Genomic DNA, 22665 nt, shown 5'->3' on the forward strand with positions numbered 1-22665 from the left:
ATAAACATAAAATTAGATAGTTATGGAAAAATAGAGATGAAGTTCTGAGACAGTTATCTTAGTTAGAGTTTAGTTAGTTGGTTGAGCTGTTGTTGATTTCTATAAAGATTTTGTTAAATGTACAAATGATAAATTACAGGTAGTAACAAAATACGTACATTGAGCATATCTTCAATCCGATGGGCGTGGAATCTTATTTGTTTTGTGTGTGCTTGGCTAAAGGAAGTTGAGCATGTAAAGCATAAAAACAGGTACATATACAGGTACAGGTACATATTGCAATGTGCAACTTTACTTTTTCAAAATGAAACGGTTAAGTAGTGCATTGTCTGTTATCAGCTGGTGCGTGATTTGACATTTGACCTTCTCTACGAAACTGCCTTTTCGGTGATGTTGGCCAAGGTCAAGGTGTGTACCAGGTGTAGTTGGTAGTGCAATGTTGCATCTCAGCTTCCACTGAGTTGTTTAATGTGATTTCTTTTCTTTTTTCTTTTTTTTTTTACTCTTTAATTATTAACTGTTACCATTCTCATTATTTTAATTAAAAGTAATCAGTGCCTTTCAAAATTTATTACTTTTAAAATGGTCAAATTAAAATACCACTTTGAATAGATCAACTTAAACCTGTCTAAAGAAGTTGATCAAAGTTATGAGCCTGCGTCAAGCCACGTAGAACCTCAGTAACATTTCACAACACGTGAACTATTAGTGCAGGCCTATGTGTGTCCTCCATGTCAGTGCCCTGGCGCAGTGAACCTCCTCTAATACCTGAGAAACAGATCCAGCTGCCCCCAACAGCCACATCTGCACTTTCTCCAGCCTCAGGGCTTTTGGTCACAGAGGTGACAGCAAGGACTTCCTGCCAACTGACGTCATTTTATTTTGTTTTGTTTTTTTCGGATTTGCTCTGGAAAAGTAGGGATTTTAGTAAACTTGGGAGAGTGTAAATCCTACAGTTAAAAACGTTCCCGTGTTTAAGGCTAATTTTAGATCCAGTATATTTAAATGTGACAACTTTTAGGCCGACATGATGATTAAATAAACATAAAATTAGATAGTTACGGAAAAATAGAGGTGAAGTTCTGAGACAGTTATCGTAGTTAGAGTTTAGTTAGTTGAGCTGTTGTTGATTTCCATAAAGATTTTGTTAAATGTACAAATGATAAATTACAGGTAGTAACAAAATACGTACATTGAGCATATCTTCAATCTGATGGGAGTGGAATCTTATTTGTTTTGTGTGTGCTTGGCTAAAGGAAGTTGAGCATGTAAAGCATAAAAACAGGTACATATACAGGTACAGGTACATATTTCAATGTGCAACTTTACTTTTTCAAAATGAAACGGTTAAGTAGTGCATTGTCTGTTATAAGCTGGTGCGTGATTTGACATTTGACCTTCTGTACGAAACTGCCTTTTCGGTGATGTTGGCCAAGGTCAAGGTGTGTACCAGGTGTAGTTGGTAGTGCAATGTTGCATCTCAGCTTCCACTGAGTTGTTTAATGTGATTTCTTTTCTTTTTTCTTTTTTTTTCCAGCCAGGCTATGGTTAGCTTAGCTTAGCATAAAGACTGGAACCAGGGGGACACATCTAACCTGGCTCTGTCCCAAGGTAGCAACATCTGCCTACCAGGACCTCGAAAGCTCACTATTAGACAAGTTACATCTCCTGGCTGAGACATTACCTGGCACATAATTAATACTGAAAGGGTGAATTGTTTGTTTTTTTTGTTTCCGTCTTTATGCTAAGCTAAGGCTGCCGCCTGTAGCTTCATATTTACCGTACAGAGTGGTTTCAGTCTTCTCAAGTGTAGAGCAAAATTTCGAACTCTCCCATCCAGAGTGATTAAATCAATGAGAAGCCTCTATACAAGCGATGTTGACAGATGTGCCACCTGAAAGGATCATTAACTTCTTAAGTGAAAATGGGACAGCTGGTTAAATTGGGAGTCTGGTTTTCAGAGAGCCGCAGACTTGATTCAACTCTGTTTGACCCGCTGAAGCAGAGCAACACGACCTACTGTCATGTCCCGTCATGCAGTCACCATGCTGCAAATGCATGAATGTGAGCTGGAGAACAGTAAGCCCGAAAAGGCCGCTTCATTTCCCTGCGACTCACACAAGCCCTCATCTCCTTTTGTACGACCTTCCAACAGTGTTTTAAGGTGAGACAGAGAGGTGTGTGTGTGTGTGTGTGTGTGTGTTGTCAACCAGGAACAGACAGCTGACATTTTATGGCATTTTCCACCGCAGATGAGAATCTTATCCAAAGGATGAATTCTTGTTACTTCCTCCCATCCCTCTCGTCTCCGTGTTGTGTGCCAGCTGGACCCACAGTGTTCAACACAATGCAGAGAGCGCGAGGTAACACAGGAAACGCTTCAGAATGCCCGCAACACAACAGAGCCGATACAACTTAAGATTTCTCCCCCTTGAAGGCCGCAGCTTGAAAAATCTTTCGCATTGTGTCCACGACCTCCACCTCCTTTGTTCGCAGTTTGCCTTAACAAGAGTCTTGAGGATAGATGTGCGGCGTTAATTGGACATTTGCATTTGTGGGATTTTAATGAGGCTAATTAAGACAGCAGATCGTGTTTAACTCCGAGAGTTTTGCCCAGATACGGAACAAGGTGTGAAAACTACTCTCAGCTGTGAATACAGGAATGTTCCCTCATCCAGCCCAAAGCTTTCCCCTTTTGAAGTGGTTTCCCAGGTTAGAGTGTCATTTATTGTGACCGTTTCATTAACTGTGAGACAAACTGAGGCTCTGGGAATAGTTTTTGTCCTCATTCTTCCTCCGATTATCATGTTTACTTTATTTTTCCAAAATTAGACCGGATGAAACAGTGAAACATGTTGTTGATGTCCAAATCCCACATTTTCGGGTGCTGCGGTGGCCTGGGACTTGAAGGCGCTGACCATGACCTGCAACCTCCCCGGTACGACTTAAACCAGGGACCTTCATTTCATGTCATTCGCCGTCTTTCTCGTCCCTCATTTGCTTTCAGCTCTCTACTGTTGACTTCCTATTAAAGGCGTAGAATTCCCCAAAATACTTTGAAAAAATCCCACATACTGTGTTACTTGCAGGAAAATTCCTTATATGCAATTGTAATATTAACCCTCTGGACTCCACCTGTTCATTGGTGAATACAATCAAACATGTTTTATTTACAGTAACATAACTTTATTTAGACATCAGAAAGAGACCAGCTGAGAAAACCAGGTGAAAGTGTTGATGTGGGGCTTTAACACAGTATCAGTATTTTTAAAAGTGAATTTTTAGTATTTTTAGTGATTTGCAGGCATACATATACTTTCAGTGAAAACGGCACCAAAAACAAGTTGGAATAAAATCACTTTACATGTAAAAAGACTTTTTTTAGTCTTAGAGGAGCAATATTTTCTGCGATCTAAAACTGTTATAATAATGTAATAAATAATATTTTGAGGGAATATGAGTGAAGATTTGTACATTGTTATTGGCGCCTGTGTCACTTTTCATGTATTTTGGGTTCCTGGCGGCTTTATACTCTATTAAATTGGCAAAATGAGAAGTCGGACTTACAGCTGAGTTTGTGCTGAAAAGGGGGGCGGGGTAAGGGCATAGACAGCTGGCAAAAATTCACTGAAATCAGCCTGGGCTCTACTGGGCCAGGAGACAGCTTTGGATATCTGTACTGGAAGAATGAAATGTGATCGCAAATAATGAGGAGTTCATTTTTGCCGTGTGATTGTTGATCTTGTACATTCATGTTTGAAGCATTGGCTTAAAGCTCACTAGTGATCATTAGTGAGAAGTACAGTTGCTGTCTTTACTTGACTTTAAATAGTGAACATAATTATCGTATTTGTAACTCGTTTGGTTGGTGCTTAGTTGATTTATTACTTAACTTGAATGTGAGCGTGTCTTTATGCTTTGATTTTTTTTTTGTACCCTGCGCTTCTCTAGATGCAACTTGCTGCTTCTCTGATGGGTTGACGTGTGGATGATGAGAGAGGCCTTTGTTGGAAATGAAGGGCCTCTCTGTGAACTCTATTCTTTATGTTCGGGTTGAGTGCCTCCAGGACAGAGAAACGGTTGCGATAATTGTTATTAACTATGTTATGTCCTAGACACTATAAATGTCGGCCAGATGACTGATGGATGTTCTCCTGAGGAAGACATTGTCCTGAAAAGCTGATCGTAAAACTTAAAATGCAAAAAAAAAGATTGCATCGGAGTTACTGTACGGAGTCTTCCCCTCCTTTCTTTGAAGTCTCCCTCTGAACTACAACCTCACTAGAGTAGGTGTGTGTTTTCCTTCAGCTCTTCAAAAGGCTAAGAAATAATAAACATTATATCAGAGCCAGTAGGTAAAATATTAAGTAATGCTGCGAAGCCTGGATGGTCCAGAGCCCTTCTTGTCGGCTTGAGCGTTAAAACCAAACAGTAAACGGGAATGACTATATGGTTAATTGGCGCTTGAAATTATTGCAATAGAATATGTAACGAGACCGCCGACCCCTTATGTGTAAAACCTGAAAGACGACCCATGAAGGGGAAACCAGGATCGGACCAATTTCATCTCAGTCTCAGCATTTGTTGGCGGCTGTAATTATTAGCAGCTGCGCATTTTAGAGAACACATTGAGATTCAAAGAGGAAATATGAAAGGTTGCCTCAAGAGAACACAGGGAAACAAAGATGCAACCGAGAAGGGGGGAGCTATACAGAGACGACTCACAATCAGAGGGTCAGGTCTTAAAGAAGTCCTCCACCAGCACATCTCAGTCTCCCTCTCTATCTTCTGTACTTACTCTGTCTCGTCTCAGCTGCTTTCTACCTTCAAAAACGTGGGCAGGTGAGCTCACCTCAGCTCAGCCGGATTTCCAGGTGGTACAGCAGGGTTACTTCTTTATTTTCAGGCTCGTCTCTGCTCCTCTCCCCTTGTATATAACACGACTCCTCCGCACATCCGCATCTTGACAGCGTTGCTCTGTCGTTCCCTATTTTGAATTTTAAGCAAGTCTCACACCGCGCACCATCCGCTGGCATCCCTGGCTTCTTTTACACGTGGGTATCTCAGCTGTCTCAGCCACTTCTCTGTCGCTGGAAAGACGCCGTGAAACCTTGTCTGATTCTTGCTATATTCACCGAAAATTATGTTGTGTTACTATAACACTGTTAAGGCCACTAAAATTGGATGGAAAACCTCGACAACAATTTGCGTAAAATTAGGAAAGTCCCCAATCTTTACTTCCTATGTTCAAACCACAGTATCGCCCTTCTAATATCACAGTAAGAACACTATCAAGTTTTCATTTTTAATGGCATCTGGCCCCTCACGTTCTATTTTATGTGAAAAAGTCGTTACTTGGCGAGGATCGGGCCGTCTCTGCGGGCGGCCAGCATGTAGGCAGGAGGGAGTAGTCAACACGAGGGACGGACAACATGTCGACAGTTCCCGCTGAGCTGCCTTCACTCTCTGATCAAATGATTTTCAGTGGTGGATGGTGCTGAGGCTCTTCCGGGTCCACAAGAGAGCGGAGCTGCCCGTCAACACGCTGCAGAGAGACATGACATTGCAGTCGTGGCTGGGAGCTGTGTCTAATTATGCTTATGGCGAACAGTTTACTGCATCTACAAGGCTGGGCTATAGATTGTAGCCCACATCTGAGATAAGGCACAACCGGAAAGCAAAACACAAGGGCAGAGTCAGTTTTTTAGGCTGCATTCCCAGTCAGTGAGAAACAAACCTGCTGGGTCATCTGTTGCTCGTTTTCTAAAGCTAGGATCGGACTGCACGGTGTCAGAAAAGACCAGGTCCAAGAGAAAAATCAGATGGATCGGGGAAAACAAAGAGCACTGGGCGTGATTATTTGTCATTTGATCCTGTTTAGTGTGTCATAGTGGTGGAAAAAGCCTCATTCTACATTTAGGATGGACCCAATGGAAATACTGACATGTCAGCAGAGCAACATTCAAGAGGAGCTAATTGACTGGGATTTGATGCCCACCAGAATTACACACACGTTACTCAAATAAATGAATTTTTTTTTTTTTTTTTTTTTTTTTTTTTTTGGTGGGTGGGATTGTGATTCTGAACCCAGAATTATTAAAACTCTACATGTCAGGATTTTTCTCTCGCCTAGTTTTACATACATGGACCGTCCAGAAAGACGAGCACTGCCCAGTACAGAGATACAAAATTAGGGCACACAGTAACATGAACATGACATCCTGGCCTGAGAACTTGGTTGGATTTTATCCTTCGCTCCTCTATCTTTTGTCTGATGTTACTGATTAAAATAGAAGCCACGACGTCTTGAAAAATACACTTTGTCCTGCTTAGCAACACTGTCCCGTCGATGTAAGCGTTCTCTTAAAGCTGGGGTTGTTAAGGAGCTCGAATCTGCTTTATACTGTCCTGCTGTCGTTTGTTCAGAAGTGAAATCCAGTGAAGATGAAACCAAAGTGATTTTACCAGGACACCTGGAATTACAGGATGTGCTCTGTAATTCTCTGCGCAGATGATCTGCATTCATATCAATATGTTGTCGTCTGGTGGCCGCAGATTTTAGGAGGCTTAAAGATCTGAGTTATGGCATCATGAGGGTGCCACCGGAATAATTATAGATGTTTTCAGCGTTTAATTCCTGCCTAACACCGGGCACCTGTTCCTCCTGTACACAGCAGATGGGGAGGGCAGAGCTCACCAATCAGAGCTCCTGTTGCTTCTCCGTGGGCGGGACCTCACTTCCCTCGTGGATGAGAAGCGTCCCTAAAGTGATTAAAGTGATCATGAATTGAAAACTGTACATGTTAAAGCAGAAGCAAAATTCATCGGAGATGGAATATGATATTCAGACATTCATGGAAACGGAATAAAAATAAAATAAAGTTAAAGTTAAACACCATACAAGGGCTTATTTGCAAGTATTATGACCTTTTATTTTTTTATTTTGAGTTGTATAATTTAAATGCTAATTTAATGAACCAATTTGTAAGAGCTAAATCTTTTACAGTTTATTAATGAAAAGTCTTAAATTATTACAGCGGCACGCTCCAGACTGCATACATAATATGTAGCTACAACGCCTTTGAAAAAGCCTCTCCTCAGTGTGTGTCATCCGGAGATGGATCCGTCCGAGACATCTACAGATACTGTACATTGTCAGCAGGTCACTTAAGAACAACACAACGTCTGTTTTTCTTTTCAGATCCTCTTCCCCCTCTGGAATCGTACTACCTGCTCACGGCTGCCCATGGGCTGCCCTTTTCCTGCCCGTGGTTCATCAGCCTCGTGCACGTGCTCATATGGGAATGACGCAGTTTCGCTGTTTAAATATTCCAGAGCAAAGTGCACGAGACAAATCATCTTTTGAACTCTCCGGGTGTAATACCTTCAAAAAGGTCATGACGACGGTTGGGGGAGTGGGGCAGGAGTGATGGGATGAAAATCTAAATTTTGTCTCGCAAGTCAGTCTCTTTTCATACACATTCACTCTCAGAATGTCTTTTCGTGCAACACACTGCACAAGAGGGTCAGGTGTATGGAATTTGTATTCAGGTCGTCAATTAAAACACACCAAACAAGCCTCAGCATCTCAAGGATTCTCTGAATAACTTTGATGAATGAAACCCAGATAATTCAGTCCGCACACTATGACAATTTCAATTGAAATGAATATATTAATTTGACAGAAGCTAATGCTCAAAGCTCATAAATACCACAAATAAGGATTTCTAGCTGGGTGAAGGGTGGTACATAGGGAAAGGTCATAGAGTCTCCACAATAGGGATCGGCGATCCTCTGGGCAGCATGAATGTCCACAGTAAGTATCATGGAACTCTGATGTATGACAGTGGCACTAAAGGAAAGGTCAGGGGTCACCAAATCACCCACTAGACAATGGATATCCAAAGCAATGTTCATGGCAATCTTGTGAAGTGGTTGTCGAGATGTCTCGCACCGGAACAAACGTGCTGGATGAACGGCCAGCTCATCGACATCGCCATCCCTAGACGCGCCGTTAAGCCAGTGTGATTTCAGTTATTGAGTGTGACCATTTTTTTTGCATCACAGGCCCTCGCTGCTTCAGAGATATTCATTCAGCTTAAACGGTCAAACGGATTGACGGACACATTAAAGGACGAGCCAAGAATAGTTTATTAGCACGCTTCTATTCATACGCATGCACAAGAGTTCCGCTGTCAGTCATAAGGGCCTGATGGGAGAAGCTGTCTGCAGCCTGGAAATGCCACCGTCTCCTCTATTGACAGACAGCAAAAACAGAGGGAGAGCCAGATCGACAGGCAGAGGGACGTGGGAGGAAACGGGGGGGTGTTTGTTTGTTTGTGCTTGTTTGTGTTGTTAACGTTTGATTGAAATACTGCAGCGTTGTCTTCTTTTGGGTAATGAAAACAAGACGATGTGTCATCATTATTCCTCTCCTGTCTGGTCCAATGTAGCCTATATATAGGTTACATAATGAAAAAAAAAAAAGAACCTAAAATTATCTCATGCAACACACATTAAGGTCATTTTAGGAAATAAGCTTTGTCTACATGGCACTCTGGGAATAAGCACATGCATTAATTTGGTTAGTAATTAGTTTACTCAGAAAGGTATTTAGCCTAAAGCAGACATTAATTTTCATACAGTACAAAATCAGGGAAAACTTGCTGTCCATTGTTCTGTAGGGATATAATACAAAGAAATCCACACGTTTGTCTCCATTGCAAGCACATTTATTTTCACAGGCTTTGACCAAATGCCTGCAAAACTGATGACATTCCCATCGGCCGCAGCAGTGCTTCCTATTTAGTTCCAACCATCAAACGTTAGCAAACTACGAGCATGTTAGCATACTGATATCCGTATATCTGCTGCGTTCGCGTCTTATGGTCTAGACAGTAATTACAAGTCGGAAAAACATCAGTCTCAAGATCGGGGTATTTCGGAGTGCTATGACATCTCCCACCCGGTGAAAAGCTCTAGGGAAATGTCAACAAACCTGTAGCCAAATGGCTTCAAAACCACCATGGCTGGCAGTTACGTTTAAATAAAATCCGACAGTAACACCAATACAGCTGATTCAGCACAGCCGGCAGGTTTGCAAGGAAACCTAACAACCAAAACAAAGATCTTCACCCGAACAAACACATCACAGAAGTAACCTATCAATGCTAAAACTGAATATTATCTATGAAGCAAAAACGTACTAATGATGACATGAGACACAGCAGGATGATCTAGAAAATGTAGTCAAACACAGGAGTTATAGTACTACAACTTGTGCTATCACTTCAAGCATAGACTACAGGATAAAATCATCAAATTCATTATAAAGGTACCAATATATTAATATTGATAAATTCCCAATTAATCAGTGTTTCCTCCTATAGGTAGTTCAGTAGTTTTAATACCAAACAAGTGCAGAAGCGTAGAGAAATCAGTTGCTTGGGCCGGACCTTTTCCCTGAGTGACATGAATACACACGAAAGAGCAGGCCGCCGATGACAAGTGAAAGCATTGCGCTATGTCGTCAAGTCAAGTCATCTATACCTGACTTTACTGCACAAGACGTGAAACCCAGTGGAGGCTGCTGACTGTCTCTCCAGTGGCTTCATTTGTTAACTGGAATGACACCAATGTCCTCAAATTAACAAGATCATTTATGGAAGTTAAAGCGCTACACCCCCCCCACTGAGACTGCTGTGGACTTGGTAAAATTATAGAGGAAAATTAAAGAACTCTAATTTGGAAGAATTAAAATTAAAGTCATAATGTGATGAATGTACCTCCTAATGTATTGCCTCCCATCTGGTTCATGGACTGACACACACCGAAGCCCTGATTCATTTCTTGGCCTTGACAGCGGCTTAACTGAGAGGTCTGGATGTCAACCAGAGCAGGTTAACAAAGTTTATGTCTTTTTCCCTACCATTTAGAGTAATGGTAATAATGATAATTTAGAGTGGGCATAACAGCTGCCGGCGAACACCTGGGCAATTACCCGCTGTGAGTGCTGAGATTGCTGAAATGGCTAAAATGGCCGAGTGGCGGCAGCGCCCACGGGTGAAATTGCCGGAAGGCCAGACGTGTCTCACACTATGCTCAACTGACAGAACTGTCTGACTCATCAGGCTAAAAGGCTTCTCCGAAAGGAGTTGTATTGTGTGAACAAGGCAGCTTTTATTCTGAAAGAGTCTGCCTCGTCCAGACGTGAATCTGTATGTAAAGAATGTATCGATTTTCCATTTGAACATCTTGACCTCCCCCTGCTTGTGACACACACTCACATGCACACACGCCAAACAAATGTTCTGCTCCATTGCCAGTTGCCAAGGTCACCAAACCTGCACACCTACCGCTGCCTTAAAGCGAAGAAAAACACTTTATTTTTCTTGCTCTTTGTGCTGCAGTCAGGCATCGATCTCTCTGTCTGGCCGACTCTCCTCTCCCCCTTCTCCAGCCCATTTTTCCTCCTTCCGCACCCGCAAAGAGGCAGACAGAAATAAAGCGGCCTATTCTCAGAAAATCTCCAAAGGAAGTGCTCTCTCTCCTTCCCTCAAACCACGGGGCCGTGACTTCAAAGCCACTCTCTAAAAATGGAGGGATAAAAACCACTCCATGTGGCTCCTACCTGGCGTAGTGGGGTTGTTTTGTGAATGAACCAACACGCTGAGTTACCTGTTAGACCCAAAAAAGCTGGTTCTTTTCACCCAGCTCTGCCTTATTCTCCTTCTGTTCCAATCACGCCCATGGTCCGCTATTTATAGTGGAACAAACCCAATAAAACATGAACTGTTTTTTCAGCCTTCAGAACCTCCTACTTCTTAAGTCCCAGTGAATCTGAACCCTCAGGTCCAGTGTTTACGCTTTGCTTCACCCACTGAGTCATACTGCTCACTAGCTGTCAGTGGAAAAGTGCTCACACTTTCCCATGATGTCCACCAACGCTCTTCTAATGTCATTTTGTCTGTTGGCAGAAAAAATAAATACAAAAAAGATAAATATTTGGCTTGTAAAAAATTCACTAGGCCGTGTAATTCAGGGGAATATTAATTTAGTCTCTGCAAAAAAAACATCAATTAATCCAAGAGAGAAATGCAAATGAAAACTTGTTGGACCACAACATGAATTTACACATGTTCCAGATGTTATAGATGCAGAAGTGAAGCACAGACTGTGACAGAGGTACGCTGCAGACTTTGCAAACCCCAGCCCTCTGAATTTGTTTGAGCCTCTTATTAGTGTGTTAAGAGCCGATGAGGCAGCTCAATAATGGATGACTTAAATATCCCAAATTATAATAGGATGTTTGTGTGTGTTTGTCAGAACCAGCCAGGGAAATGATATTCATATAAAATGCAATATTTATGAAATCTGATATTGAAGGTCCCCCTTTCACTTCGATATTAAACCTGCCGAGGTGCCCTTCAAAATCTTGTAATAATCCCCTCCTCCTTTTCTCTGTCCTCCCCATCCTGCTGTCTAATAATACAAAGATATCCAAACACCGAGACGGTGCACGCACTTTCAGTTCACTAATTTAAAGGAAAATTGCCTCAGCTTTTCTGCTGCCAACATACGTGCAGGACAATATGGATGCCGTCGTTTTATCTGGAGAGGACAGTCTCTAAGTTTATTGCTAATTCAGAAGTTTAAAGGAAACACAAAATATTAACCCAGGTGGATTGCAGCCCAGGGTTAAACCTGGGATAACATTCCCCGGTTTAGTTATTGTACTCAACAATCTCTAAAATTTCCAGCCAGCTCACTGCTGAAGACTTGAAAGTGACAGTACTCCACTGCTGAACTGATCCCGATGAAGTGCTGAGCAAAAAAACGTTGCTCATAACAATATTGATAGTTTTTCTGGTTTATTTTTCTGAATTTACAGCACACTAGTTTAAAAGATTGTAATGTTAAACGTAGCTTTGAAATAAATGGACATTAAAATAAAAAGTAAACATTTGCAGATGGAGAATTACTGATAGCCTAAATCTGCCTTTTGGATCACGTTCAGAACAGACTGAATGATCTGAGTCCGTGCGGTGGTCAAGCTAAACTCGACACTGCTCCACAGAGACGGTAAGTGACGCAGCGGTCTGGAGTGGACATGATTATGTGAAAACCACCCTATGACTCATGGCTTTGCGAGCATGTCTCTGTGTGTGTGTGTGTGTGTGTGTGTGTGTGTGTGTGTGTGTGTGTGCGTGCCAGCAACAGCATGGTTGGCATCCGTTGTTAAAACCTAAACCTTGGGGATTGGATGAGTAAATACGACTGTTTGCGTGGTGACATGAAGCAGTTCTGTGCTATAATATACTCTGAAGGTGCAAAATATTGGAGACGTCTTCGTACTGTAGAGGAAACGCCACATCTCTGATCACACTCCCCGCAGTAGAACACAGCACCATGTTATTCATCGATGTTGGGAAGTGTGGATGCATGTTACCTGACTGAGACTTAATTACAAAAGTTTAGATTTTAATGTGCAGAAAGAGACACTGAATGGGAATAACGCTCCTTGCTGTTGGCTCCATATGGAATAATAAAGCAGATTTTCACTGACTCTTTCTGCTCTACCCGTCTCGCTCTGTGTTTCTCAGTCCAATGCGCCTCATTTGCATGACAGTTGAGAACAATATTGCCAAAGCAGTGAGACAAAGGCTCTCTCTCTCGCTCTCTTTAATTTTGTCCTCTTTTCTCTCTTTCAGAGCCGCTCAGATAATAAAATGTTTCACAGTCCGCAAACTGTGTTCGAAACACTGTCGCTAAAGCTCCGTCTGGGGTAAAAACAGCAACAGGCTTGATCCCATTTACAGTATTCGTCACAATGCGTCGACGTCATAGGTGTGAAAACGTCATACTTCCAATTAAAAGTTGCATGAATAATTCCTCTTTTATATTAACACTGGATTAAATTATGTAAAGCGAATGAGGTCACTCGTTGTGACGAAGCTACCGAGAATTATCGCCAAACTCAACAACACAGGTTTTCAATTCAACCAAGAAACACTGTCAAACTTGGCATTTAAAGAGAGCGATACCAACATTTTTTGGACCATAAAATTGTGCAGGGAGTGCTTCTGGTGCTGAATCACCATCTATGCGTCCTGAAAAAAATGGTGGTAAGAAGGGAAAATAACCACCCGTGGCATAAAAACATTGACAGATTGTCACCATATAAAGTTATTGTGGAGAATGTGTCAGCAAGCAGTTGCGTTTTTCCACCTCCTGTTGACAGAACAACGTTATCGTTCGTTTGGAGTCATTTTTTTCTGGATATCTGAGGAAGGTAGATCCAGTCTTCCCTCCCGGGCAGTTAGTGTACGGTGGATTTTTAAAGCTTTAAACAGAAAACAGCCGCTTGCCGTGGCTGAAAATGACGCGATGAGCGCGGTGAGAGTAAATGAAAACGTTAAAGTTAGGGGCAATAAGTCCCAAAACAGTGAGCTGAGAGACGCTGAAATGCCGTGCAGGGCTGAGAGGAACTGCAGAGTTGGTGATAAATCTTGCTGTGCGTTTGTCTTTTACAAACGACACCTTCCTCTTTACACATAGTCACTTGCTCAGCTGTGTATATATAAACATGTTGATTGGTGCAGCTTTAAGTTTGAAACGCTTTGAAAGATTTAAAGCACAAAAAGATTCTCTCGCCAAGCTGGAGGAGGCAGATCTGTTGCTTCTCAACGTCAGCGCACACACGCGCACACACAAGCAAACACACACCTCCCTCTCAGCTATGATGCTTTCTCGGTTGCCATGGCAGCCAATGAGTATCTCTGGTGCCTGGCAGGAATGGGCTCTGATTGGTTAATCAGTATTCAGACTGCGTATTTGCCTGACTGGATGCTGCTCTGCCCTGCTAGATGTTGTGTGTGTGTGTGTGTGTGTGTGTGTGTGTGTGTGTGTGTGTGTGTGTGTGTGTGTGTGTGTGTGTGTCTGTGCGCGTGTGTATGCGTGCGTCCATCAAATGTCACTTATCACCTGAGAGATAAATTATTTCTTTCTCTCCTCCTGCCTTCATGTTTCTCTCTCTTCATCACCACCTTCCTGTTGTTGTGAGGAAGAAGAAGACGAAGAAGAAGAAGAAGAAGAAGAAGAGAGAGGGAGGAGTGATGAAAGGATGAGAGGGTAATGATGACAGAGGAGAAAAAGAAGAAGAATGGAAGGGAATGAGGAGAGGAAAAGAGAGGCCAATGAACGAGAGGGGGGGCTAAAGGGGAATAGCAAGTAGGGAAAAGAGATGAAGAAGAATGAGTGACAGCGACGGTATGATGTGGGTCCGACCTCTGACCCTCATCTATCCTGTTTAGGCAGTGGCACTTTAGGTCGCCAGTTGGAGCCTGATTTTGAATTCTAATGAGACATTCGGACCAAACTCCAGACAAATGCACATCAGTACATAACGTTTTTTCATTTTTGTGGTCAGACTTCTCATGTCCTGTGATGATCTAGATCCTGTTTCAGAGCATTAAAAGCAGAAAACGTCTGGAAAAACACTGAATATTTATTATTAATTATCATTATGTCAGTCAAAAGGTGATAATGAGACATAGAGGCAGTTATTTCAAAAGAGTGATGGGGGGGGGTTGATTTTAACCTTTCAGAGAGATTGACAGCAACCTGGTTGCCATGGAGATATAATGACACAGCAGACTGCCTTATATAATGCTATTGTTGCGCGAGAACCTTGCATTATTGCTGATTGTCATGGTTCAGGTGCCTGTTCACCAGGCCATTTGAAAACACCAGTGGATGACTACAAAGCGACCTGGGAGTCAAGCTACGCGCCGTTGTTGTTGTCAGTTTGGAGATACAAGGTTTCACATGACGACAGCAGTGAGGGACGCTGTAGCTTGATGTGGCGGTGGTGAACTATGAAAACCATCTATGACGCATGACTATGTGTGCATGTGCATATATTGTTGTGTGTGTGTGTGTGCGCGCGCATGTACTGGGGCACTGGTTGTCTTTGATGATAATGAGGCAGATAGAAACAGGCTCTCAAGTGAGCTCTCAATGCCACCTCTAACACATTGCTTCGGCATGGGAATGCCATTTGTGTGTGTCTCTGTGTGTGTGTGTCTCTGTGTGTGAGTGTGTGTGTGTGTGTGTGCGTGTGCGTGTGAGTGAATCTGTGGCAGATAAAACCAAAAATCCCAACTCGATGCTGTTTTAATGAAATTAATCAAAAAGACGGGAAATCGAAACATTTTGTTTTACGTGATAACAAAATGTCATATTGCTTTCCTGTTATAATTGGCTGCTTTTTAATAATAGATTACTGTTCAGCCATTTTGCTTTGTGCATAATTGAGTATTAGTTTAGCTGGTGGCCGAAGTGATCTCATTGGTTGAGTCAAGCTACACTTGGTGGAACCAAACAGGGCTGAAGTGAGGATTTAAAATTATAAAAGAAAAAAACCCCAGAGGTCATGACTCCAGCCACCTACGAAATGATTGTCAAGCCACCCAGAATCCCTCTACAAAGCTCATGTTTTATTTATTCATTCAAAGTTTCAATAAATCTATAAGTCTCCTCTACACTGCGAGGTAGGCAGGTTTTTCAGTATTCTGCCTACGAACTGTTTTAAGATATACAGCATCAGAATCAGCATTAAAAACTCAATATGTGTAATATGAATGTTACTGTAGAATGTAAAGTCCTCGTCGTGTCGCTTAACCCCCCAAAATCCCAGAAATAATATTGAGGACATGACCTCATTGTCTTTAGTGGTATCTATGGCCCCGGAGCTGACGAAACGAAGAAAGGGAACGTTGTGGATCCAAGACAAACGACAAATTTGTCATCCAAGACGGGCAGAGAGCATTTTCTGGAGCTTTCGATTGTATCACCTGGTCTTCATCAGTGGATGGAATTTGCTCAGGGGTCATTTGGGACTGTTCTGTGAATTTCCAATGTCAAGAATGAACTTTAACGCTACACCTTTAACAAGTCCTAAAAAGCGCATTCGGGTGGCAACTTGATGGCTACTACGCTTGCATGTCAATACATCCATAACCATGACAACTGAGCGAGCTCCATCTGCTGATGAGGACCATGTGATCCGGTTGGAAGCTCTGGAAAAAGCTGGTAAGTAGGTGGACCTCGAGTTGTGGTGGTTTTGTGAAACTCCCGTTTCCAAGGTCAGGAATGGACTTTCATGCGTATCAGTGCAGTATACTGAAACCAAGAACTCAGCTGACGGAGGGACTGCACAGATCTAGACTCTGTCATTGACTTCATCCATGATTAATTACATGGTTTTGAGGGAATGCATGAGTTAAGCCAAAATGGCCTCAGAGTAAGGTCATAACTCACGATATCTCCATACGGAGGACTACATATATACAGCATATAAGTTGTATCAGATACATGAACATGGATGGACTACAAATGAGCAGCTGAAGCTATTCTGATCACCACGTCGGTCGTATTAAAGTAGTCTCATTGAGTTTGTCTGCAGGGTGATGAATCAGTAAAATGACAAAGTATGAAAGTTCAACCCTGAATTTATGCAGGAGGACTCCGATCTCACCATGACAGAAACTATAAAGTCTGGACGTCAGCGTGCGCATGATAACGGGACAAATGGTGGAACAAATTACCCAAGATGACAAGGAATGACGGGGGAAACAACTCATAAATCATGGCAAAGTCTATGATCTTAATACTTTAACAAGAATAAAAAAAACTTAGCATTAGAAAGATCTTTAGTTTGAATGAGAGGTGAAGCATGCAGCATTTTACTGGATATTATTAAAGTTCCACATCTTTCTAAACTCCTTCCCGCTAATTAAACACCATGTTGCTCTTCAAAGGACACCTAATTTACATTAAATTTACATATGCAAATTTTAATTACATTCACCTGATTACAGTATTTGCTGGTTCATCTGTCATTTAAGGGAGGCCAGGCGATGCAGTGTGGATGGGTGTGTTTGTGTGTGTGTGTGTGTGTGTGTGTGTGTGTGTATGTGTGTGTGTGCGTGATGTGTTTTTTCCTGCCTGTCAACCTGTCTGCATGTGTCTGCCAGTGTGTCTCTCCAGCTCCCCCTGAACATGTCCGCCTGATAGTGGAGCTGTTTAATGGGGCTTCCATCATATTCTGGTCTGTGGAATCTGAGTGCGGGTGTTTCTCTCTCTCTCTCTCTGTGTGTCTCTGTCTCCAAGGGGCCCCCGAAGGCCCTTAGTTTGAGGTTATTTGGTTAGCTATAAATTTGTACTGTGCTTCTTGAACACCATAGATGTAACTTGGTGTGAAGGAGGGAAAACAGGGGGAGCTTTGCTGTGGTGAAACGTTGCTGTCAGAGATGAGCATTTTGATCAGTGGAATTTGTTTTTAACGGCATTTTTGGTTGAGGGTGAAAGCCCCAGATCGAGGCGACACGAAGAGTTTATTATAGTTTCTCTGTCTACCCAGTCCAAGCCTCATTTTGTTACTTATCTGCGTTACCACGACAGCGGCCCACATCTCCAGTTTGTTCGTTATTTAAACTGATGAATCGGGTGAAATGAAACTGAAATTCCCTCGATTATCAAGCTAGCTGAGGTCACCCACGGCGACGAACGCCGAGTCCTCTCAAGTAAAAACTTTCTGATCCTACCGATTGGTGAAATGCACGATCATCTAACGAAAAGCAAAATGTCATCACGCATCGCGCTAGAGGCTGGAGAATCTAGCTGCGCGCAGGTTCGTCTTGGACTCGGTGCGCCTCGGTCCCGTGTAAAATTTACGCACACTCACCCTTCACATTTCTGTGTCAGCATTTCAGTTCCGACGTGGTGTGCAACAGCTTTAAAGCTCAATAGCAATTAAAAGTGATGAGGGTTTTAAGCTAGCTCCTGTATTTTACCCGTTTTCTTTTTCTCTTCGAATATCTAGTTTTATTACCTCGATTAATTCAACTGATATTGTGCTTTTATGGTGCGTATTTCAAAATAAATTAATCAAATGACCACCAACTAACGCCCGGGGCAGTTAGCACTCCAGCATAATGTTTGGTTTTTCTAGAGCTCAAGGCTGCTAGGTGTAGTCTGCCGGGTAGGCTACGCTCTACCTGATTAATACTTAAAGGCAGCGGTACACATATACAATGGACTGAGACTGGTAGGAATGGGGAGGTCAGTGAAGGCCCAGCACTCATTTTACCCGGAGGCCTTAAGCTAGTTAAAGCCTTCCTGTCTGTCTCTCTCGCTGTCTCTTTCCCTTTCGGGTTGTGTGCTGTGAAAATTAGTTGAATGAGACTATGAAAACATCCTCACGTAGTCCTTTCACAACATCCTCATGTAATGTATTTTCACAATTGTTCTTTACATATGATATATGAGCATGACATAGCAATACGATACAGGTGTGCCATGTGAGTGTCGTGTAACATTATGTAACCATGAGTTATCATTTTTTATACATGCTAGGAATTCATTCTGTAGAATAAGGAGGGATGAGATTTTTTTTCAATTATGAGCTTAAAAACTTTGTAATGTTTCCTGCACTGGTTTCATATTATTACCAGTGATTATATTCCTGTATGTTCAGTATTGTGGTTTGTCCACAGGTCTGACACCCATGTGGGGCTGAGGATGGCGGTTATATGACTGTCATGGGGGACTATCAGGACAGGGGGTCTCTTTGTTGTCTTGAATGGTATAAAAAAAGAGAGTTTCACTGTTGTTCATTGGAAAATCTCCACTGACACTCTGCTTGTGTATTATACAATCTTTATACTCATGCACTACAGTGTTTTGTGTGTTTATTATTGACGATATTCATGCACAGCGTTTGCCATTTGAACTCATAGGGTTAATAGGGTAATATATGTACTGCCGGTTGCTGATGAAATAATCCCAGAGAGCTTACGAAAAGTAAAATTTCTGCGTAAAACATTGAAAACTTTCTCACAACTTCCTTTGTAGGGTTTATTTTGTTAAATGTGTGAGTTCACATAACTGTACAGCCAGCTGAATAGTTGACTGTCCTTTTGCCGAGCAAAGTCAGGGGCTTACTCCAACTTTTCTGCAGCTGAAGTGGCTGATAATACGGCCTGCCCCTTCGGTCAACGCCCAAGATGAGTGGACTTTATTGAAGGGGGTCGTCAGGTGTGTATGAGTGTATGGGATGCTGGTAGGAGGGCATTGTGAACCCGAAAAGTGAGAGGGCTCATGTTCAAGGGATCAGTGAACTCAGGGTTTCTGTCTATTAATGTACGGTTTATGTAAAAATAAATGGATGAGAGTGAGATGTTGTGCAGTAAATCAAACAATGAGTCCAGTCACGCTTCCTTTCTATAAACCCCTTTATTCAATATCGTTTTTTTCTGTGTGTATACAATGGATTGGACACAAACTGTACAGTGCAGACAAACTGTTTGCATAATATGTATGTAAAGGTAACTGTACATTTACTGACAGACAGAGAAATCTCCCTTAAAGTTAGCGCCAGTCACATTTTGCTTTTGGCTCATTGCTAGCATGGTTTGCACCAGCAAGATACAACAGGCTATGAGTTTATTTTAATGTGACCTCCTCCATCTTTACACTGCTTATATGCTTATTTCATTTACATACACTTTAATGCAACCGCTCTAAGTTTCTCTTTGAATCCCAACATATAATTAAATGGACAATCTTGTTCGTTGTTTTCTGTCATTTCCTTTTCTAGTTTCCTCTAGCTCTGTTCCAGGAACGTCGGACTACATATCATAGAGAAAAAAACCCCGACATTTTAGTCACTCGACTCATAACATTTTTTAAGGGAAGAGTGTTGAAAATACAAACAACACTGGATGGTGTACAGTCACCTTAGTGAATTAAAAGGTTTGACAGAAAAACAAAATCAGGTGGAACAAAGAAACCAAAAAGCAAGCAAGGCCTTCTCCGTCGAAGCCAATGCAAACCGTGTAAAAATCAAATCAAATGGTGCTTGATTTCTTCCTGAAGTGCACCTCCGGCAGAAAACCTGCGCCATCTTTGTACTGATTGTAAGGGTTGAGACCTTTTTCGGTCTTTAAAAGTCATAGGGAAGATTGCCACCCATCCAGTGAGTTAATATATTCAAGACCGCGATACATAGTATGACTAACCTGGTTTTAAGGTTTAAAGTTTCCACCACCTGTTCCACAGAATGACTTCCTGAGCTCTTATCCATCACTGTTAAAAGAACAAGCAAAGAAAATCAACCAATTGCTTGTTCCTGTGTTTTCGTTATCTAATTTTTGTCTTCCTGTTCTCAGCCACTGGAATTAAGTACTTATTTACTTATTTAAGTGCTTATGCTCTGCTTCCACGTAAAACATGCATTAGTGTAACAATGTTAGTGATATGAGGTCATTTTGATTCATTCTTCCTTTGTTCCATTATTGCAATGATGGATTATGTTTTTAAAACAATAGGTTTTTGGAAGTTATTTCTGTTGCCACGGGGAAGCAAATGTATAAGATTTGAATGTGTAAATGAAACCAATATCAGAAGTCACTGTAGCATCTCGAACAGTGCAAACCGGTGACAGAAATGAGCCAGAGGCAAAGTTTTACTGGTGTTATGCTGTAAATCTTTGTTTTGTTTTGATAACACATTTCCTACATTACCACATGCATTAGCCCCCTGTCATCTTTCCTCTTTTAAAAACCATGCAACAAGTGGGAAACAGTCCAAACAGAGAGAGGAGGAGGAGGAGGTGGGGGTTGGAGAAGAGAAAAGAGGAGGTGGGAATAAGTTATCTGGCTGCATGATTACAAAACGAGCAGAGAGCGAAAGCTAGCATAGTTACATTGAACAGAAGATTGGGGATCAAAGGATAATTGAAAAGTAAAATAGGAAGAGGAGTGAGTGTGTGGGATGAGTGTTCGGAGAAAGAAACAGCTGGGAGGAGAGCGCGTTTACTGTCTCGTTTCAGATTCAGATGTAATAAGGCAGTCTTTTGTAAGAGGAATAAAATGGGATGGGAGAATGAAACGGCAAAGAAAACCTGAGGGAGACAAGCTACATCATAAGTACAGTGCTAACCATTACATTTTTTGTCTCTCTAAAGTGCACCTGCACTGCTGTGGTCAGGTCACAAAAGCCTTCTTGGCCCATTACGTCTCGTCTTGTGTCCATTTTGTGCCTTCTGACTTCAGAGCTACAGTTCATGCAGGACAAAGTAAGATGGCTACATCTGTACCTGCCATGAAAACATGAGTGGTACTTGTATGTGGAAATTAAAAGTGACCCAGGTTGTCATGATTGCTCGCTTCTAATTAAATCAGCTGCTCTCTTCCTGTGCAGCGCCCGCTGTTAGATATCTCATAATTGTGGCCTTGGTACCTGGCTAACCACCAGTGGAGACAAGTCTCTCAGGAGACGCTGACAGTAATTGCGCCTTCGTTGTTTGAACCAGGAACTGTGATTACAAGCCTGGAAACGCTATTGTAGCCGCGTCTTTGGTCAGTAGCCAGGAATCCGGGCCCCTTTTCTCTGGCCTCAACCATAATTAATTCTTCAGCATGTGCCACAGATCTTCAATAGCTGCTTTCACAGGATGTGAACCCCTTCTACTAACCTAACAAGCTGGCCCTCTCTGAAGTGAGGAAGATTTGGTTCCTACTCCTCTGCCAGCAGTGTAGGACAAATTAGCTGCTTAATAATCATTCAATGAAAAGCAGTTGCTGTCCTGGAGTCTTGTTACCGATTCTATCTCTAAATGGTTGCTCAGGCAAGAACAAAAACATTGTCCTCCATACGGTCATTAAAGAGGCTTCTAGGAAAGGTTCTGCTTAGACACAGGCCATCGAGACAAGACAGGAGCGCATTAAAAAGTTTACCGACCTGATTGGCGGGGTTCTTTTTTTTCCTTTTTGCTAGTAACACAACAAAGAGTCGGTAAATGTTACACCCACATTTCTTTGACGTGAGACAAGTACAACACCGGTCAAGAGACGTTTGATTCATCAGCGCCACCATCCCACTTTACCATTAGACAGGACGGAGCTGAAGCTAAACGACTTTGAGAATTTGGAAATCTTGTGTAAACTGTGCTGAATTCCAGGAAGGCTGAGCATGTTAGCATAAATCTACAGGCACCCTGGATCTCACATCTTGAGCTTGGCTGGGGATCAGAGGCACTCACGTAGCTAGGACTATCCAGTAAACATAACACTTTCTAATGAACCAACAGCAGCAACACATTTCACGTGTACTTACAGATTTCCAGTATCAAGTTTACATTTTTTCACACAGAAACTTAAAACGCTAAACTCTGATCTCTCTTGAATCTGTATTTTTTATTTAGTTATTTATTTATTTTACACATTTTGCAATTACATCTTGGCATTAATAAATAGCTCTTTTGTAATCGGTAGTCTCAAATGTTTTCTTTCAAAACAGTATAGAGCACATTAGACTGGATAAGTTCATGTGATGTAAGCTGGTCAGCTACACATATTTGAGGACGAAGGCAAGCAACAGCTAATGAGATGAGAGGGGAGAAAAATGTGGTGTATGCGAGGGAAAAAAATCTGAGAAATGCCAATTAGAAACACTGTGAGCTGTCTAGTATCCTCACAGTCTCTCCAGTTGCAGTGTATCCTCAGTGCGACACAGCAGCACAACATTTAACACGAGTACGAGTGGCTTCACTTGTGTGCAGCAGTGCAGTGTATCACCTGCTACACTAGACGCGTACGGTAT

The sequence above is a fragment of the Xiphias gladius genome, chromosome 13 (assembly GCF_016859285.1).
Source record: "Xiphias gladius isolate SHS-SW01 ecotype Sanya breed wild chromosome 13, ASM1685928v1, whole genome shotgun sequence".
In the NCBI taxonomy this organism is placed as follows: Eukaryota; Metazoa; Chordata; class Actinopteri; order Istiophoriformes; family Xiphiidae; genus Xiphias; species Xiphias gladius.